The sequence below is a fragment of the Sphaerodactylus townsendi genome, linkage group LG03, assembly GCF_021028975.2.
Source record: "Sphaerodactylus townsendi isolate TG3544 linkage group LG03, MPM_Stown_v2.3, whole genome shotgun sequence".
NCBI lineage: Eukaryota > Metazoa > Chordata > Lepidosauria > Squamata > Sphaerodactylidae > Sphaerodactylus > Sphaerodactylus townsendi.
This window is the reverse complement of record NC_059427.1, coordinates 125,160,599-125,167,057: the sequence shown is the minus strand read 5'-3', so window position 1 is coordinate 125,167,057 and position 6,459 is coordinate 125,160,599.

Here is a 6,459-nt window from a genome sequence, read left to right as displayed (position 1 = left end):
CACTTACTGCCTTCCACTGCTATTAGGAATTTTTGCCAGTTGCCTGGCCTTCCCAGACTCCATTTTATAAGGTGTCATCCATTCTTTCATTCAGCCCCAAACCCCCACACCCACTTCCTCATAGTTGCCAAGCAAAAGAGCACACATTATAGTGCCACATGGAAACTTTTCCACTTTGTGCTGCAGTAGAAGAACTTCTCCCTGCACAGCAAAGCATCGATTTACACTGAATTTGATGACTATCCCAGCATGGGCAGAATGCAAGATATTTAAACTTGTATGACAGGCCAATTTTAAATGCAGCTAAGCTGTTTCCCAGGATGACAACTAAACCTGGAGGCTTGCTAGTTCTCCCCTTGCCCTCCAATATAGAGATGGCAGGATTGCTTGAAGTAGAAGTCAGAGCTGTCTGTACACAGCCTATAAACATCACATGGTATTAACAGAAATCAATGGGTTTTATTTTATCCCAGCTCCACTCTGCTCTCAAGATTAGCCCAATCAATACCATATTAGCAAAGTGTCTGTCTCACATCTTGACTACTCCTGTTCCTGATCTCATTAAGTATAGGCCAAATCCCCCCCAGGAAATTCCATCTAGATCAAACCACATTTGAAAATAAACTGCACCTTTTCATCAAGGTTTCAACCTCCCCACCGCAGCATGTTTCCAGTGAAGGCATCTAGGCCTATCTTGGATTCAAGAACTGTAACAATCCCCACTACCACGCGATCGGCTTGGCTTGGCTCTCCTGATTGGCTGTCGTGCCGTGTTGGGGCGGGACCTTTTTTCTCCCGCAAAAACGTGTTCATGTTATGATGTCAGCATGTCAGCACGTCTCCCCCGCCCAAGTTTCTGGTTGGTTATCATCCTCTCGTGCTCTCATGAGAACAGCACTGCGCACACTGATTGGTTGAAAGGCATTTACGTCATGCTCCACGGCAGGAAATTTGAACCAGGATTAGACCCCCAATCCTCCCCTCCAAACTGGATCGAGGACGTGTTTTTTTTGAAAAGGTAATACTTTCAAGCAGGTTCTGAAAAGATAAGGGGGAGAATGAGTGCCAGAACTGGGATGAATCCTTGTTCGTCGATCAGGCAGTGGGGAGTTCTTCCCGAATCCTTGATTAATTGACTGTGAGGAACCGGCTATAGTTTCAATTTTGTTAGGTACTGAACATTCCCTCAGCTTTAAGGTTTTCAACTTCTGCTTAGAAAATTCCTAGAGATTTGGTGGTGGTGTAAGCAGACTCCCCCTCCCACTGGCATGGGGGCTAAAGTGGCATAAGAGCAAGACACTGCTCTCTACAAAATGGATGCCTCTCAGAGAGTTTTGGAATCTTTTGGGTGTCAAGCTTGGGCAGGAAAGCAGTTGACTGCTGAACTTTTACCCTGGCCTAAGGTGTTCCTGGCTGGTTAATGAAGCCAGCTTTCCCATTGTGTCACCCTAAGCTTATCTAATTAGTTACCCTATCTTTACCCAACCCAGCAATCAATTCTTTATCTTTGGCTTTCCTTCCAGTTTACCTCATACCACCTCAGGACCCATTTTGGGGTATAAAAACTGGTCCTGTTGCCATTTGTAGTGTGTGTTCTGGATCACCACACTCACCCACACTTGCATGTGGGCACCTTTGCCCCTGGAAACACTAGTCATTTTCCTCCCCAGCGCTGCTTTTCCGAAACATCCCTTCAAGACTGGTAACTATCACCTAACCCTAAAACCCTATCCAACTCCCTCCCTTTTCTCTTAATCAGCTCCTGCAAGCTTTATATATGCATGCTCATTGCTTGAGATGTACCGTATTTCTTGTTTTTATTATTTGATTCTTTAATAAAACTACATTTAATTATACAACTGCTTGCTCATTTGAGAGTTTTCACCCAGGACTATCCTGGTATATCTAGATTATAGATCGCAGATACTCCCCCTCTCACTTTGTCTCCAGCTAATTCCCCCAGCTGAAATGGAGACTGACTACTTAGGGTTACAGTAGAGACTGAGAAACAGTAGAGCAGAGTTTGGGGAGAGGAGGGACCTGTATGATCCTGTGCCGTTGTTCTGGCCTTTCAGTAGCTTTGTAGACTAGATAAGAGGCAGACTAGACTCCTCCAAACAGGTTTTTTAATTCAGGAACAGGAGAAAGAAAGTCCTCTTTGATAATCAGGAGGGAGCGAATAATTCATAATTCAAGCAAGTCTCTCAGCAGACCAAGAAAAAGAGCCAGGCCCCTCCTTCTCCCCAACTTCCCCTGCCTTATCTGACTGTCCTCCTTAACTCTCAGGTGATTCCTCCCATACCAGTGATTGCCATTAATCAAGCCTCAGGTGTTTTCATTCTGATAATGTTTGTTTCTTACAGGTGATGTTTCAACTGGTAATGTTTTACAGTGCAACTCTTGCATACAGGACCTTAGTAGGGAATTATGCCATAGAGGCCATCCTCTAAAGGAGCTATTTTCTTCAGAGGAAATGGTGGTTGACTAGAATTCACTTGTAATTCTGGGAAGCCCCTCCTGGAGATTGGCAACCTGAGCATTCCTCTTGAGTGTCACTTAGCATTTGCAGTCGTCAAGTGTCATTTTGCTATGATATTGGGGGACAGGCATGTTTGGTTTACAAAAATGTGACCTAAGAGGCCACTTCATGTATGACAATCAGAAGACAGCATGAGAAACACAGATGGGACCTACCTTGCTCCCAGTGGCCACTGTCATCTCCAGGATTCACACTGTCACTACCTGAGTCTGAGCTGAGCCTCTGCCACAACCCGGGACCTCTAGGACCCGGTGTACTTTCACAATGGGCAGAGCACATGTTTGGGCCAGAAACATGCCTTGAGTCAGCACTTGGAGCATGCATTTAAGAGTGGTCGTGTCATTTATTACTTCCTTTGACAATATCCTGAACGCTTTACCTCTTTTCACTCTGACAAGCTATTCCTGGTCAGAAATCATATGTGGTTGTTAGATAAATTCTGAAGAACAAGTGGAGAAAACCACCACAGAAAACAACATAAATTGACAGGGTTGCGAGCTCTGGGTTGGAAATACTTGGAGATTTCGGGGGCAGAGCCTGAGGAGGGTAGGGTTTGCGACTCTAGTGGAGTATAATGCCATAGAGTCCACCTTCCGAAGCAGCCATTTTCTCTAGGTGAACTGAGCTCAATCACCTGGGGATCAATTGTAATGTCAGGAGCTCTCTAGCCACTTTCTGGAAGTTGGCAACTCTACATACATTCACCTTCCAAAGCAGCCATTTTGTCCAGAAGAAGTGGAATAAATGTGTGTGTTTTTAATTAATAAACTACTTACGTAGTCTGGAGATCAGTAATAATTCGAGGAGATCTCTAGCCCCTGTCTGTAGGATGGCAACTCTAGAGCCCTACACATAAATAACTGATAAGTGAATATGTGGTATAGCTCTAAATGGTATGGGACTGGATTCCTCAAAGACTGCTTGCTCCCTCACGAGCCTGCCTCTGTTTTAAGATCATCCACTGGGGCCTGCTCAGAATGCCCATACCGTCAAAATTAAGAGGAATAACTATCAGGGATAGGACCTTTTAGCTATGGCACTCCCATTGCACAAAACCTTTTACCAGATGACTACCAGAACCCTACTCTGATGGTTCTTTGTCATCTTTTGAAAATCCTTTCTCTCATTCATTGGTAACCAGTGATCCTTCATTGTTTGTGACAGATTTTTTTTGGGAGCAATCGACTTTTTTTGCTGCTTTTAAAAAATTAAAAATGTGATTATAAGCCATCTCAGGCAGACCAAAGTGGCAGATAAGTAGCGTGGAAATGGTTTTAATAGATATGCAAGCAAATAGAGGGGGAGAAATTATGACTGTCACTCTTAAGGCTGCCAAGGCCAACTGACAGGAGGCACATCATTGCTCATTCACGTATTCTTAAAAGGCATACAAATTTAATCTTGAGCAATGAAACTGTCAAGTTTGAAATTTAAAATATATTACATTAATTATATAAGTACTAGGACAGCCAACTGACCTCTTGTTTGATGTCACAAGCTGGCTGGAAAAGCTAGCCCACAAGCCGCTCTACTTATAACCAAGTGTCCTCTATTTAGGGAGAGGTGGAATCCAAATACACATAAATGAACAAAGACTTGTTACTCAGGAGCAGCTATGTCTTTGACCTGTTGGACTATTGTATTAGGTATGCATACTAAATGTCCTTTGCTTTAACAGGTTAGTAACCTTGCTACAATTAATGACATGGACACTATTTAGTGTGAGTATAGCAGTGCTTGTCAAAACAAACTCTCTGACCCACGGTGGCCCCTAAAATCGTGCCTTTAGCAGCCAGTAGACTACTATGGACAGCATGAGGGCAAACAAGAGAAAGCTGGCAAATCACTCCCTTCCCCACTGGGAGAAAACCTTCCTTGACCCTTATTCCACTAGAATACCTTGAGGCATCCTCAGGGACAAGTTTGTTGTAAGATTCTAAAAATATTTCTGCATCTTAGGCCATTTACACACTTGCAATCCCCCACAAGTTTTGTGTTCCGCTTCCCCCTGGGATGTCTGGATTAATTTTACACTAACATTAATTCCCCTTTCCCTGACTTTCCCCTATCTCTTCCCCTGAATCGGCTGTGGGGAGTCAATTTCTCTTCTGCAGAAGATTTGGCTTTTGATGCTCCAGGTTTCCATCTTTCCCTAAAGGGTGATCCAGAGGCGTAGCAAGGGGGAATGCATCCGGTGCACCGGTGCGTTCTTCGCCCCCGCCACACCCGGAATGCCCCTGGAATGCTCTTACCACACCCCCACCGGGCACGCCCCCCAGTGCGTCGCACCCCCGTCCCCTTGGAGCTACGCCTCTGGGGTGATATGGGGGCATTTTTTAAAAATGCATGCAGTCGAACCAACACATCAACACAAAGCTGATGACTCTTGTGTTGGTCATCCATGCATACACATAAGGATCACTGAGTAATTCTGCTTCTTTGCTGGAAGGGGGTATGGGGAGAACTGGCATCCAAACATTATGGAGAAAACCCCTAAAGAGAGAGTCAAAATTGAAGGCACAGGAAAGCATATTCTGTGTGTCACCCTGCAACCTGCACTCTGATTTTGTCTCTGGTTGGAAGCCCCCTGCAACACTAGTGGAAAGTGAGGGTGTTCTGCCCCCCCAAGTGAATCTATTTTTGGTGCCCTGTACTTAACTAGGACAGAGTGGGGGAGACACAAGCCAGGTTCAACAGTTCAACAATAGGTTTATTACTGGAGAGAATCAAGACCCTAACTCCTCCCTTGGGTCTATCTGCAAGCAAATATGCAAGCAAATATCCCCTTCAGGGATGAGGTGGTCTATAAAATCAAATCAAATCAAATCAAATCAATCAATCAATCAATAAAAAATAAATAAATAAACAAAAAATCAGAGTACTTGCTTGTCTTGAGCAGGTTTGAAGCTGTATCTTCTCTTGGCTGCTTTCATTGTGTCTTGCTTCTTTTCAGTTCTTTCAGTCTTTGTCTAGTTCTAACTGCTGTTAAACTTAACTTGTGCTCTATGGACCACCATATAATAATATGCACGGCACAAATACTCCAGCCTCCAACTACCCTTTGCACCTCACTCTGACTGACTGGCCAGAACTAAAACAGGAGATTGCTGGATAAAGAGGGAAACTGCCTATTGGGAAATGTCTTAAAGGGACATGGGCTAACTAAAATACCCTCCCTTAAAAGACAACAATGAACTAAAACCATACTAACTATGAGGAAACTGAATCTTAGTGGGGAAATAACAAAAGCCCCTGTAGGGGCACGACAGAGGGAGAGAAACCCACCAATCCACAACCCTGACCAACCAGTGACTAAATGGGAAATGCTGGGAGGGAAACAAAGGAGCCAGCAGCAAAATGGGTGGAGAGTGGGCAGAGGAAAGGGAAGAATGTACTGTTCTGTGGGAAAGGAAAAGGTGGGAAGGAGGAGAAAAAAAGAACTCAAGGCAATCATGGCGCACTCGTTCAAGTTCGAATTCTTGGCAAATTAGAGGAAAATGTCGGCATTTGCCCACATCAGGAAAATCTGTCCTTTTGTTCACCAGAAGCACAGTAGCACTGGGACAGTCGAATAATGAAAATCAAACTTGGATAATGTAGCAAATCTGTTGCGTAATTGAAAATCTGGCCCAAAGGGACTTGGATCCGCCTTGGTCTTAGGCAGCACCATTAGCTTACCAGTTATCAATCAGTTCCTTATTGAGGATGCTGACATTTACTGACATCTGTATTCCCCTCCTTCATGCAGGCAGGATTTCCAGGAACCACAGTGGGCTCCAGTCAAAGATGCCTTTCTGCCTCCCACATATACACTCCATACAGAACCACCCTAAACATAATGTGATAGTGTAACCCCCATGCCCAGAATGGGTTGGCCCAGAATGGGTTGACCCAGTAAGGGGTGGAGACTTGGAGCAGCA